A 15,297-nucleotide genomic window follows, 5' to 3' on the forward strand; every position below is an offset into this window, starting at 1 on the left:
AGTTACTAAATAACCAAAAGATCACTGAAGAAATCAAAGAGGAAATTAAAAAATACCTAGAGACAAATGACAACGAAAACACGACTATCCAAAACCTATAGGATGCAGCAAAAGCAGTTCTAAGAGGGAAGTTTACAGCAATACAATCCTACCTCAAGAAACAAGAAAAATCTCAAATAAACGATCTAATCTTACACCCAAAGGAACTAGAAAAAGAACAAACAAAATCCAAAGTTAGTAGAAGGAAAGAAATCATAAAGATCAGAGCAGAAATAAATGAAATAGAAACAAAGAAAACAATAGCAAAGATCAATAAAATTAAAAGCTGGTTCTTTGAGAAGTTAAAATTGATAAACCTTTAGCCAGACTCATCAAGAAAAAGAGAGAACTCATATCGATACAATTAGAAATGAAAAAGGAGAAGTTACAATGGACACCACAGAAATACAAAGCATCCTAAGAGACTACTACAAGCTACAAGCAACTCTATGCCAATAAAATGGACAACCTGGAAGAAATGGACAAATTCTTAGAAAGGTATAACCTTCCAAGACTAAACCAGGAAGAAATAGAAAATATGAACAGACCAATCACAAATAATGAAATTGAAACTGTGATTAAAAATTTCCAATGAACAAAAGTCCAGGACCAGATGGCTTCACAGGTGAATTCTATCAAACATTTAGAGAAGAGCTAACACCATTCTTCTCAAAGTCTTCCAAAAAATTGCAGAGGAAGGGACATCCAAACTCATTCTATGAGGCCACCGTCACCCTGATACCAAAACCAGACAAAGATGCTCCAAAAAAAGAAAATTACAGACCAGTATCACTGATGAATATAGATGCAAAAATCCTCAACAAAATACTAGCAAACAGAATCCAACAACACAGTAAAAGGATCATACACCATGATCAAGTGGGATTTATCCCAGGATGCAAGGATTCTTCTATATATGCAAATCAATTGATGTGATAAACCATATTAACAAATTGAAGGAGAAAAACCATATGGTCATCTCAATAGATGCAGAAAAAGCTTTTGACAAAATTCAACACCCATTTATGATAAAAACTCTCCAGAAAGTGGGCATACAGGGAACTTACCTCAACATAATAAAGACCATATACGACAAACCCACAGCAAACATCATTCTCAATGGTGAAAAACTGAAAGCATTTCCTGTAAGATCAGGAACAAGACAAGGATGTCCACTCTTGCCACTATTATTTGACATAGTTTTGGAAGTCCTAGCCACGGCAATCAGAGAAGAAAAAGAAATGAAAGGAATCCAAATTGGAAAAGAAGAAGTAAAACTGTCACTATTTGCAGATGACATGATACTATACATAGAGAATCCTAAAGATGCCACCAGAAAACTACTAGAGCTAATCAATGAAATTGGTAAAGTTACAGGATACAGAATTAATGCACAGAAATCTCTTGCATTCCTATACACTAACAACGAAAGATCAGAAAGAGAAATTAAGGAAACAATCCCATTCACCATTGCCCCAAAAAGGAATAGAATACCTAGGAGGTAAAAGACCTGTACTCAGAAAACTGTAAGACACTGATGAAAGAGATCAAAGATGAGCCAAACAGATGGAGAGATATACCATGTTCTTGATTGGAAGAATCAATATTTTGAAAATGACTGTACTACCCAAAGCAATCTACAGATCAATGCAATCCCTATCAAATTACCAGTGGCATTTTTTACAGAACTAGAACAAAAAAATCTTAAAATTTGTATGGAGGCACAAAAGACCCCAAATAGGCAATGCAGTCTTGAGGGAAAAAAACAGAGCTGGAGGAATCAGACTCCCTGACTTCAGACTATACTACAAAGCTACAGTAATCAAGACAATATGGTACTGGCACAGAAACAGAAATATAGATCAATGGAACAGAATAGAAAGTACCTATGGTCAACTAATCTATGACAAAGGTGGCAAGGACATAAAATAGAGAAAAAACAGTCTCTTCAATAAGTGGTGCTGGGAAAAGTGGACAGCTACATGTAAAAGAATGAAATTAGAACACTCCCTAACACCATACACAAAAATAAACTCAAAATGGAGTTTATTTTTTACATTTTTTGCATTTAAAGACCTAAATGTAAGGCCAGACACTATAAAACTCTTAGAGGAAAACATAGGCAGAACACTCTTTGACATAAATCACAGCAAGATCTTTTTTGATCCACCTCCTAGAGTAATGGAAATAAAAACAAAAAACAAATGGGACCTAATGAAACTTAAACTTTGCCAAGCAAAGGAAACTACAAACAAGACAAAAAGACAACCCTCAGAATGGGAGAAAATATTTGCAAACGAATCAACGGACAAAGGATTAATCTCCAAAATATGTGAACAGCTCATGAAGCTCAATATTAAAAAAAAACAAACAACCCAATCCAAAAATGGGCAGAAGACCTAAATAGACATGTCTCCAAAGAAGACATACAGATGGCCAAGAAGCACATGAAAAGCTGCTCAACATCACTAATTATTAGAGAAATGCAAATCAAAACTACAATGAGGTATCACCTCACAGCAGTTAGAATGGGCATCATCAAAATCTCCAAACAACAAATGCTGGAGAGGGTGTGGAGAAAAGGGAACCCTTTTGCACTGTTGGTGGGAATGTAAATTGATACAGCCACTATGCAGAACAGTATGGAGGTTCCTTAAAGAACTAAAAATAGAATTACCATATGATCCAGCAATGCCACTACTGGGCATATACCTGGAGAAAACCATAATTCAAAAAGACACATGCACCCAATGTTTATTGCAGCACTATTTACAATAGCCAGGTCATGGAAGCAACCTAAATGCCCATCAACAGACAAATGGATAAAGAAGTTGTGTTACATATATACAATGGAATATTACTCAGCCATAAAAAGGAACAAAATTGGGTCATTTGTAGAGACATGGATGGATCTAAAGGCTGTCATACAAAAAAAAAAAAAAGACTGTCATACAGAGTGAAGTAAGTCAGAAAGAGAAAAACAAATATCGTGTATTAACATGTATATGTGGAACCTAGAAAAATGGTACAGAGGAACCGGTTTGCAGGGCAGAGATAGAGACACAGATGTAGAGAACAAACATAGGGACACTAAGGGGGGAAAGTGGCTGGGGGGGATGGTGGTGGTGGGATAAATTGGGAGATTGGGATTGACATATATACACTAATATGTATAAAATAGATAACTAATAAGAACCTGCTGTATAAAAATATAAATAAAATAAAATTCAAAAAAATTTAAAAAATAAAATTGGGCAGGGAGTTCACTGGTGGTCCAGTGGTAAAGAATCCACCTTCCAATGCAGGGGATACGGGTTCGATTCCCTGGTCGGGGAACTAAGATCCCACATGCCACGGGGCAACTAAGCCTGCGCACTTCAACTAGAAAGCCTGCGGTGCTGCAAACTACAGAGCCCACGCGCTCTTGAGCCTGCACACCACAACAAAGGGCCCGCATGCTGCAATAAAAGATCCTGCATGCCACAACTAAGACTCAACGCAGCCAACAATGACTAAATAAATAAATAAAATATTTTTTTAAATGAAATAAAATTGGGCAAAGGATTCGGATATTTCAACAAAGATAATATGCAAATGGCCAGTATGCACATGAAAAGATGCTCAGTATCACTAATCATTAATGAAATGCAAATTAAAAACCACAGTGAGGTACCACTTCACATTGACTAGGATGGCTGAAATCAAAAAGATAAGTTTGGAGAGGATGTGGAGAAATTCAAACCCTCATACACTGCCTCTGAGATTGTAAAATTGTGCAGCCACTTTAGAAAACAGTCTGGCAGTTCCTCAAAAGGTTAAACATTAAGTTGCCATATGACCCAGCAACTTCACTCCTAGTTATATACCCAAGAGAAGTGAAAAAATATGTCCACACAAAAAGTTTCACATGAATGTTCATAGCAGCTGAGCATTATTATAACTGTATTATTTATAATAGCCAAAAAATGGAAACAATCCAAGGGTCCAGTCAACTGGTAAGTGAATAAAGAAAATACAGTTTATCCATAAAATGGAATACTATTTGTCAATAAAAGGAAACAAAGTACTAATATAGGCTATAATGTGGATGAACACTGAAGACATTATGCTAAATGAAAGAAACCAGACACAAAATACCATATATTGTGATTCCACGTACATAAAATGTCCAGAAAAGGCAAATCTTTAGAGACGAAGTGGATTAGTAGTTGCCTCGGGCTAGGGGTTGGAATAGGGAATGACAGCTAATGAGTACAGTTTCCTTTTGGGGATGATAAAAATGATCTGGAAGTGGATTATGGGGATGATTGCACAACTCAAAATTTACTAAAAATCATTGAATTACACTTAAAATAAGGTACACTGAAAATGAATTTTAGGTGCATAAATTATATCTCAAAAAAGCTAATAGGAACAAAAAAGGGAACGGGAAGATACCGGAAACTGAAACTTCTAGATTATTGCAAGAAGGCTTCTGCAGAGCCTCAAGAACATGGCATTTGGGACAATATAATGCACCGAAATGTGGTTTTGGGAGGGGGGTTGAATTTTATTTATTTTTTATACAGCAGGTTCTTATTAGTTATCTATTTTATACATATTAGTGTACATATGTCAATCCCAATCTCCCAATTCATCACACCACCACCACCACCCCCGCTTTCCCCCCTTGGTGTCCATACGTTTCTTCTCTACATCTGTGTCTCATTTCTGCCCTGCAAACCGGTTCATCCATACCATTTTTCTAGATTCCACATTTATGCGTTAATATATGACATTTGTTTGAAATGTGTTTTTTGAGAGAAGTTTTCATTTGATCGTGTATATACTTGGTAAGTAAGTTTATATTGTTACTTAATCTTTCATTTAGTAAATGTATTCTCAGCACATCCTAGATGCTGGGAATGCCATAATGATCAAAACATCACAGATTCTGTCATCTCGGAGTTTCTGTTATATAGTTGAGATGAAAAACACAATAAAATCATAATTAAAATTTTAATTACAACCTTTGATAATGAGGGGTGTGTTTTTTTTTGGATTGGCTAACCTGCATTAAAGGATTTTTCTTTTTTCTTTTTTTTAATTTTTTTTTTGGCAACGTAGTTAAAGAAGGTCCTTTTTATTTTTGCAATGTCATTCCATACAAAAGCAATAGAAACACAACAGTCTTAATAAGAAATTTATAATTGAATATTTGAACAGAAAATCTGTACACATAATCATTCACAACAATTTTACATGGTAAATTGACTGTAAAAAAAATGCTCTTTCTAAATCTTTCTGCTTTCTAAACTCTTGGAAACAGTATAGGTAGAAGGCCTACTTAGTGCTATTTACAAATACCAAATTAAGACTGTATAACTTACATAAACCCCATTAATTTACCAGCTCAATTTAATATCTCACTATTCAGTTCTCTGTATGAAGAAAAAAGCCAATCTTGACATATTAACAAACAGCCCAAACCCTAACCCTTTCCATAAAGATATTAAAGGTATCTGATTATGAGGACACTGACACACTTGTCAGGTTGACTTCAAGGATGCGGGAGATTAAGCAATTAAGATTGTTGCAAGATTGCTTCGAGTTCAATTTTCCTCGGATTTAGTTCCATTTACAGTTTAAAATATGCAGAATACACTCCCTCTACATAAAATTAACGTTTCTTAAGAAAATAAGGCAAGAACAACAATTCACCATGAGACTGTACACTATTAACAGAAACCTCCAGTTACAAACGCAGGATGCATGCTTGGCGGGCCACTTCCCACCTGGGGAGGCAGCGCTGCTCCCAGTGGCCTCCAGGTGGCGACAGTTAGCTCGTGGCTGAGAAGTCTTTCAAGGGTTCAGTTAAACAGGCTTTAAAGTCAAACTCGTCCTCTGCCTGGCAGTCCACGTTTCTGACTTTCGTGGGTGTGCCACAATACATGTCGAAGTTATCCTGAGAGCTCGTCTGGAACTCAGAGCTGCTCTCCACGGATTCCATCTCCATCTCCCCGAGGTCAACAGGACGTATTTCTTGCAAATCACATCCTTCTTCCGCTGGAGGATTCCAAAAATGCAGAGCCACCTTCCAGAGTTTGATCTGCTGGTCCCACGATCGTGGACTATACTTCTTGAATTTGTTGGGGGTTTTGGGATGAATGCCAGACTGTTGAAGGTGCCTTGGGACTTTAATATAGCAATCGTAGGCGATGGTGTTCTTCCCATAGTCGATCTGCTTCTGTCTTCTCATCAGGACACTTTCATCGGTCTCCAAGTCAGCTGGCAATGCTGACATAGACTCCTTTGAATCCAAACTTCCTAATGATGATTTTCCCTCCCTTCCAAAGTCATTTATGAGGAGTTTCCTTTTATATCTTGCAATTTCGTTGTTAACTCTAGTCCTCATTTCATCTTCTTCAACTGCACTTGCCCAGTCTGAACATCTAGAATGGGGCTTAGGGCCTTTGGGAGTGGTAAAGCTATCGGGTCTGCGGTCGCCCGGCGGCCTCGCAGGGCCCTAGGCGTCCTCGGACTTCCAGTGCCTCTCCTTGGTCGTGTGCTTGCGTCCCAGGCTCCATCTCGCGGCGGGCGGCTGGCTGTCGTCGCCGTCGCAGCAGCTTCCGCACCCGGGGGACTTAGCAGCCGTCAGGCCATGGCGACGCGGCGGGCGGGGTCGTGGAGGCCTGGGGTCCGGCGGTGGCGGTGGCAGCAGCGGAGACCTCCTCTCCGCGCGACGCTGATGGACTCTTATTTTTTTTTTTTTACTGGTTGTTTTCTTTTATCTTTGTTGGAGTATAATTGCTTCACAATGCTGTGTTAGTTTCTGCTTTATAACAAAGTAAATCAGCTATACATATACATACATGCCCATATCTCCTCCTTCTTGCGTCTCCCTCCCACCCTCCCTATCCCACCCCTCTAGGTGGTCACAAACACCGAGTTGATCTCCCTGTGCTATGCGATTGCTTCCCACTACCTATCTGTTTTACATTTGGTAGTGTATATATGTCCATGCCACTCTCTCACTTCCCCCAGCTTGCCCATCCCCCTCCCCGTGTCCTCAAGTCCACTCTCTACATCTGCGTCTTTATTCCTATCCTGCCCCTAGGTTCCTCAGAACCTTTTTTTATTTTAGATTGCATATATATGTGTTAGCATACGGTATTTGTTTCTCTCTTTCTGACTTACTTCACTCTGTATGACAGACTCTAGGTCCATCCACTTCACTATAAATAATTTCGTTTTTTTATGGCTGAGTAATATTCCATTGTATATATGTGCCACATTTTCTTTATCCATTCATCTGTCAGTGGACACTTAGGTTGCTTCCATGTCCTGGCTATTGTAAATAGAGTTGCAGTGAACATCATGGTACCTGACTCCTTTTCAATTATGGTTTTCAGGGTATATGCCAGTAGTGGGATTGCGGGTCATATGGTAGTTCTATTTTTAGTTTTCTAAGGAACCTCCATACTGTTCTCCATAGTGGCTGTATCAATTTACATTCCCGCCAACAGTGCAAGAGGGTTCCCTTTTCTCCACACCCTCTCCAGCATTTATTGTTTGTAGATTTTTTGATGATGGCCATTCTCACTGGTGTGTGGTGATACCTCATTGTAGTTTTGATTTGCATTTCTCTAATGATTAGTGATGCTGAGCATCCTTTCATGTATTTGTTGGCAATCTGTATATCTTCTTTGGAGAAATGTCTATGTAGGTCTTCTGCCCATTTTTGGATTGGGTTGTTTGTTTTTTTAATATTGAGCTACATGAGCTGCTTGGAAATTTTGGAGATTAATTCTTTGCCAGTTGCTTCATTTGCAAATATTTTCTCCCATTCTGAGGGTTGTCTTTTCATCTTGTTTACGTTTTCCTTTGCTATGCAAAAGCTTTTAAGTTTAATTAGGTCCCATTTGTTTATTTTTGTTTTTATTTTCATTTCTCTAGGAGGTGGGCCAGAAAGGATCTTGCTGTGATTTATGTCATAGAGTGTTCTGCCTGTGTTCTCCTCGAAGAGTTTGATAGTGTCTGGCCTTACATTTAGGTCTTTAATCCATTTTGAGTTTATTTTTGTGTATGGTGTTAGGGAGTGTTCTAATTTCATTCTTTTACATATAGCTGTCCAATTTTCACAGCACCAATTATTGAAGAAGCTGTCTTTTCTCCATTGTATATTCTTGCCTCCTTTATCAAAAATAAGCTGACCATATGTGCATGGGTTTATCTCTGGGCTTTCTATCCTGTTCCATTGATTTATATCTCTGTTTTTGTGCCAGCACCATACTGTCTTGATTACTGTAGCTTTGTAGTACAGTCTGAAGTCTGGGAGCCTGATTCCTCCAGCTCCATTTTTCTTTCTCAAGATTGCTTTGGCTATTCAGGGTCTTTTGTGTTTTCATACAAATTGAAATTTTTTGTTCTAGTTCTGTGAAAAATGCCATTGGTGGTTAGTTGGATAGGGATTGCCTTGAATCTGTAGATTGCTTTGGGTAGTATAGTCATTTTCACAATGTTGATTCTTCTAGTACAAGAACATGGTATATCTCTCAATCTGTATCATCTTTAATTTCTTTCATCAGTGTCTTATAGTTTTCTGCATACAGGTCTTTTTTCTCCTTAGGTAGGTTTATTCCTAGGTATTTTATTCTTTTTGTTGCAGTGGTAAATGGGATTGTTTCCTTAATTTCTCTTTCAGATTTTTCATCATTAGTGTATAGGAATGCAAGAGATTTCTGTGCATAATTTTGTATCCTGCTACTTTACTATATTCATTGATTAGCTCTTGTAGTTTTCTGGTAGCATCTTTAGGATTCTCTATGTCTACTATCATGTCATCTGCAAACAGTGACAGTTTTACTTCTTCTTTTCCAATTTGTATTCCTTTTGTTTCTTTTTCTTCTCTGATTGCCATGGCTAAAACTTCCAAAACTATGTTGAATAATAGTGGTGAGAGTGGACAACCTTGTCTTTTTCCTGATCTTAGAGGAAATGGTTTCCGTTTTTCACCATTGAGAATGATGTTGGCTGTGGGTTTGTCATATGGCCTTTATTATGTTCAGGTAAGTTCCCTCTATGCCTACTTTCTGGAGGGTTTTTATCATAAATGGGTGTTGAATTTTGTCAAAAGCTTTTTCTGCATCTATTGAGATGATCATATGGTTTTTATTCAATTTGTTAATATGGTTTATCACATTGATTGATTTGCATATATTAAAGAATCCTTGCATCCTGGGATAAATCCCACTTGATCATGGTGTATGATCCTTTTAATGTGCTGTTGGATTCTGTTTCCTAGTATTTTGTTGAGGATTTTTGCATCTATGTTCATCAGTTATATTGGCCTGTAGTTTTCTTTCTGTGTAACATCTTTGTCTAGTTTTGGTATCTGGGTGATGGTGGCCTTGTAGAATGCGTTTGGGAGTGTTCCTCCCTCTGCTATATTTTGGAAGAGTTTGAGAAGGATAGGTGTTAGCTCTTTTCTAACTGTTTGTTAGAATTCATCTGTGAAGCCATCTGGTCCTGGGCTTTTGTTTGTTGGAAGATTTTTAATCACAGTTTCAATTTCAGTGCTTGTGATTGGTCTGTTTATATTTTCTATTTCTTCCTGGTTTAGTCTCAGAAGGTTGTGCTTTTCTAAGAATTTGTCCATTTCTTCCAGGTTGTCCATTTTATTGGCATATATTTGCTTGCAGTAATCTCTCCTTATCATTTGTATTTCTGCAGTGTCAGTTGTTACTTCTCCTTTTTCATTTCTAATTGTATTAGTTTGAGTCTTCTCCTTTTTTTTCTTGGTGAGTGTGGCTAATGGTTTACCAATTTTGTTTATCTTCTCAAAGAACCAGCTTTTAGTTTTATTGATCTTTGCTGTTGTTTCCTTCATTTCTTTTTAATTTATTTTTGATCTGATCTTTATGATTTATTTCCTTCTGCTAACTTTAGGAGTTTTTTCTTCTTCGTTCTCTAATTGCTTTGGGTTTAAGATTAGGTTGTTTATTTGAGATGTTTCTTGAGGTAGGATTGTATTGCTATAGACTTCGCTCTTAGAACTGCTTTTGCTGCATCCCATAGGTTTTGAGTCGTCGTATTTTCATTGTCATTTGTTTCTAGGTATTTTTTGATTTCCTCTTTGATTTCTTCAGTGACCTCTTGGTTATTTAGTAGTGTTGTTTAGCCTCCATGTGTTTGTATTTTTTACAGATTTTTTCCTGTAATTGATATCTAGTCTCATAGCGTTGTGGTCAGAAAAGATACTTGATACGATTTCAATTTTATTAAATTTACCAAGGCTTGATTTGTGACCCAAGATATGATCTATCCTGGAGAATGTTCCATGAGCACTTGAGAAAAATGTGTATTCTGTTGTTTTTGGATGGAATGTCCTATAAATATCAATTAAGTGCATCTTGTTTAATGTATCATTTAAAGCTTGTGTTTCCTTATTTATTTTCATTTTGGATGATCTGCCCATTGGTGAAAGTGGGGTGTTAAAGTCCCCTACTATGATTGTGTTACTGTCGATTTCCCCTTTTATGGCTGTTAGTATTTGCCTTGTGTATTGAAGTGCTCCTGTGTTGGGTGCATAAATATTTACAATTGTTATATCTTCTTCTTGGACTGACCCCTTGATGATTATGTAGTGTCCTTCTTTGTCTCTTGTAATAGTCTTTATTTTAAAGTCTATTTTGTCTGATATGAGAATTGCTACTCCACCTTTCTTTTGATTTCCATTTGAATGGAATAACTTTTTCCATCCCCTCACTTTCAGTGTGTATGTGTCCCTAGGTCTGAAGTGGGTCTCTTGTAGACAGCATATATATGGGTCTTGTTTTTGTATCCATTCAGCCAGTCTGTGTCTTTTGGTTAGAGCATTTAATCCATTTACATTTAAGGTAGTTATCGATGTGTATGTTCCTATTACCATTTTAATTGTTTTGGGTTTGTTATTGTAGGTCTTTTCCTTTTCTTGAGTTTCCTGCGTAAAGAAGTTCCTTTAGCATTTGTTTTAAAGCTGGCTTGGTGGTGCTGAATTCTCTTAGCTTTTGCTTGTCTATAGAGGTTTTAATTTCTCTGTCGAATCTGAATGAAATCCTTGCTGGGTAGAGTAATCTTGGTTGTAGGTTTTTCCCTTTCATCACTTTAAATATGTCCTGCCACTCCCTTCTGGCTTGCAGTTTGTGCTGCAAGATCAGCTGTTAACCTTTTGGGGATTCCCTTGTATGTTATTTGTTGCTTTTCTTTTGCTGCTTTTAGTACTTTTTCTTTGTATTTAATTTTTGATAGTTCGATTAATATGTGTCGTTGCGTGTTTCTCCCTGGATTTATCCTATATGGGACCCTCTGCACTTCCTGGACTTGATTGACTATTTCCTTTCCCATATTAGGCAAGTTTTCAACTATAATCTCTTCAAATATTTTCTCAGTCCCTTTCTTTTTCTCTTCTTCTTCTGGGACTCCTATAATTAGAATGTTGGTGCCTTTAATGTTGTCCCAGAGGTCTCTGAGACTATCCTCAATTCTTTTCATTCCTTTTTCTTTATTCTGCTCTGCAGTAGTTATTTCCACTATTTTATCTTCCAGGTCAGTTATCCGTTCTTCTGCCTCAGGTATTCTGCTATTGATTCCTTCTACAAAATTTTTAATTTCATTTATTAGGTTGTTCATCATTGTTTGTTTGCTCTTTATTTCCTCTAGGTCCTTATTAATCATTTCTTGTATTTTCTCCATTCTATTTCCAAGATTTTGTATCATCTTTACTATCATTACTCTGAATTTTTTTTCAGGTAGACTGCCTACTTCCTTTTCATTTGTTTGGTCTGGTGGGTTTTTACCTTGCTCCTTCCACTGCTGTGTGTTTCTCTGTCTTCTCATTTTGCTTACCTTACTGTGTTTGGGGTCTCCTTTTTGCAGCATGCATGTTCTTAGTTCCCGCTGTTTTTGGTGTCTGCCCCCAGTGGCTAAGGTTGTTTCAGTGGGTTGTGTAGGCTTTCTGATGGAGGAGACTGGTGCCTGTGTTCTGGTGGATGAGGCTGGATCTTGTCTTTCTGGTGGGCAGGACCGCGTCTGGTGGTGTGTTTTGGGGTGTCTGTGACTTTATTATGATTTTAGGCAGGCTCTCTGCTAATAGGTGGGGTTGTGTTCCTGTCTTGCTAGTTGTTTGGCATAAGGTATCCATCACTGTAGCTTGCTGGTCGTTGAGTGGAGCTGGGTCTTAGCGTTGAGATGGAGATCTCTGGGGGAGCTTTTGCCATTTGATATTACATGGAGCTGGGAGGTCTCTGTTAGACCAATGTCCTGAACCTGGTTCTCCCAACTCAGAATCACAAGCATGACACCTGGCTGGAGCACCAAGACCCTGTCAGCTACACAGCTCAGAAATAATGGAGAAAAAGAAAGAAAGAAAGAGGGGGGGGGAGGAAGGAGGGAGGGAGGGAGAGAGAGAATGAAGGAAAGAAAGAAAGAGAAAGAAAGAAAGAAAGAAAGAAAGGAAAGTAATAAAATAAAATAACATTATTAAAATTAAAAAATAATTTTAAAAAATTAAAAAGTAATAAAAAAGAAAAAAAAAGAAAGAAAAGAGCAACCCAACCGAAAAACAAATCTACCAATGATAACAAGTGCTAAAAACTCTACAAAAAAAAAACAGACAGACAGAACCCTAGGACAAATGGTAAAAGCAAAGCTATACAGACAGAATCACACAAAGAAGCATACACATACACACTCACAAAAAGAGAAAAAGGAAAACATTATATATATATATATATATATATGTATATATTAAAAAAATGGAAGAGAGCAACCAAATCAATAAACAAATCTACCAATGATAATAAAGTCTAAATACTAAACTAAGATAAACATAAATCCAGGAACAGATTAGATACAGAAGGCAAACCCCAAGTCTACAATTGCTCCCAAAATCCACTGCCTCAATTTTGGGAAGATTCGTTGTCTATTCAAGTATTCCAGAGATGCAGGGTACATCAAGTTGATTGTGGAGATTTAATCCACTACTCCTGAGGCTGCTGGGAGAGATTTCCCTTTCTCTTCTTTGTTCACACAGCCCCTGGGGTTCGGCTTTGGATCTGGCCCTGCCTCTGCGTGTAGGTCACCTGTTACAGGACGGGGTTAAAGTAGCAGCTGATTAGGGGGCTCTGGCTCACTCAGGCCAGAGGGTGGGAGGGGTATGGAATGCGGGGTGAGCCTGCGGTGGCAGAGCCTGGCATGACGTTGCAACAGCCTGAGCCGTGCTGTGTGTTCTCCTGGGGAAGTTGTCCCTGGATCATGGAACCCTGGCAGTGGCGGGCTGCACAGGCTCCCAGGAGGGGAGGTGTGGATAGTGACCTGTGCTTGCACACAGGCTTCTTGGTGGCTGCAGCAGCAGCCTTAGCGTTTCATGCCCGTCTCTGGTGTCCGCTCTGATAGCCGCAGCTTGCACCCGTCTCTGGAGCTCGTTTAGGTGGTGCTCTGAATCCCCTCTCCTTCTGCACCCCGAAGGAATGGTCTCTTGCCTCTTAGGCAGTCCCAGACTTTTTCCTGGACTCCCTCCCAGCTAGCTGTGGTGCACTAGCCCCCTTCAGGCTGTGTTCACGCAGCTAACTCCAGTCCTCTCCCTGGGATCCGACCTCTGAAGCCCGAGCCTCAGCTCCCAGCCCCCACCCATCCCGGTAGGTGAGCATACAAGCCTCTCAGGCTGGTGAGTGCTGGTCAGCACCAATCCTCTGTGTGGAAATCTCTCCACTTTGCCCTCTGCACCGCTATTGCTGTGCTCTCCTCCGTGGCTCCGAAGCCTTCCCCTGCCATCCCCTGTCTCCACCAGTGAAGGAGCTTCCTAGTGTGTGGAAACTTTTCCTCCTTCACAGCTCCCTCCCAGGGGTGCAGGTCCTGTCCCTATTCTTTTCTCTGTTTTTTCTTTTTTCCTTTGCCCTACCCAGGTATGTGGGGCGTTTCTTGCCTTTGGGGAAGTCAGGTCTTCTGCCAGCATTCAGTAGGTGTTCTGTAGGAGTTGTTCCACATGTAGATGTATTTCTGATGTATTTGTGGAAAGGAAGGTGATCTCCACGTCTTACTCCTGCGCCATCTTGAAGGTCTCTCATAAGCAGAGGTTTTGATTTGATAAATCTTTTTTTCTTTTTTAATAGAACTAAGGGTAAAACTTTTTAAAATAAGCTGGACATTAGAAAGTTCCCAAATTTGTTAATGTGCGCAGTTCTTTTTTTTTTGGCCTCACTGTGTGGCTTGTGGGATCTTAGTTCCCCGACTAGGGATTGAACCTGGGCCCACGGCAGTGAAAGAGCTGAGTCCTAACCACTAAACCACCAGGGAATTCCCATTAATGTGCCCAGTTCTAACTGTATGTTTCCCAAGTTTGCTTTTAGAAACCCAGAGTGCATCCCTCTATATACATATAATTTTGAAACGGTTGTTAAGTTCCTGGATCTAACATAGCGCAAGCCACAGCAGCCTATTTTTATTATAGGTGAACCTTGAAGAAAGGCCTTGCATGTTTTCTTAGGTCAGACTCCCAAGGCAATAGAAATAAAAGCAAAAATAATCAAATGGCATCTAATCAAACTTATAAGCTTTTGCACAGCAAAGGAAACCATAAACAAAATGAAAAGACAACCTAATGGAATGGGAGAAAATACTTACAAACTATACAACCGACAAGGGCTTAAGTTCCAAAATATACACAGTTCATGCAACTCAATATCAGAAACACGAACAACCCAATCAAAAAATGGGCAGAAGACCTAAACAGACATTTCTCCAAAGAAGACGTACAGATGGCCACAAGTACGTGAAAAGATGTTCAGCATCACTAATTATTAGAGAAATACAAATCAAAAGTACAGTGAGGTATCTCCTCTCAGCAGTCAGAATAGCCATCATTAAAAAGTCTACGGGGACTTCCCTGGTGGTCCAGTGGTTAAGAATCCACCTTCCAATGCAAGGGACTTGGGTTTGATCCCTGGTTGGGGAGCTAAGATCCCACATGCCACAGGGCAACTGAGCCCACATGCCAAAACTACAGAGCCCACGCGCTCTAGAGCCCGTGCAGCCCAACTAGAGAGAAGCTTGTGTGCCGCAATGAAGAGCCCACGTGCCACAACAAAAGAGCCCATGTGCTGCAACTAAGATCTGATGCAGCCAAAAATAAATAAATATTTTTTAAAAAAAATCAAAAGTCTACAAATAACAAAAGCTGGAGAGGTTGTGGAGAAAAGAGAACCCTCCTACACTGATGGCCAGAATGTAAATTGGTGCAGG

At 39.0% G+C, this 15,297-nt stretch overlaps 1 protein-coding gene and 1 pseudogene across 7 annotated transcripts in view; one reads left to right on the plus strand and one right to left on the minus strand.

The window, feature by feature from the left end:
* RNF24 (ring finger protein 24) overlaps window positions 1–15,297 on the plus strand; it is a 134,183-nt gene that overhangs the window by 70,237 nt on the left and 48,649 nt on the right. The window lies entirely within an intron of this gene.
* On the minus strand, window positions 4,854–10,258 carry LOC149747465 (histone RNA hairpin-binding protein pseudogene; annotated as a pseudogene).

This window comes from Delphinapterus leucas, chromosome 15 (genome assembly GCF_059928025.1).
Source record: "Delphinapterus leucas isolate spDelLeu-1000000601 "Yukka" chromosome 15, BTC_Dleu_Yukka2, whole genome shotgun sequence".
Taxonomy (NCBI): Eukaryota; Metazoa; Chordata; class Mammalia; order Artiodactyla; family Monodontidae; genus Delphinapterus; species Delphinapterus leucas.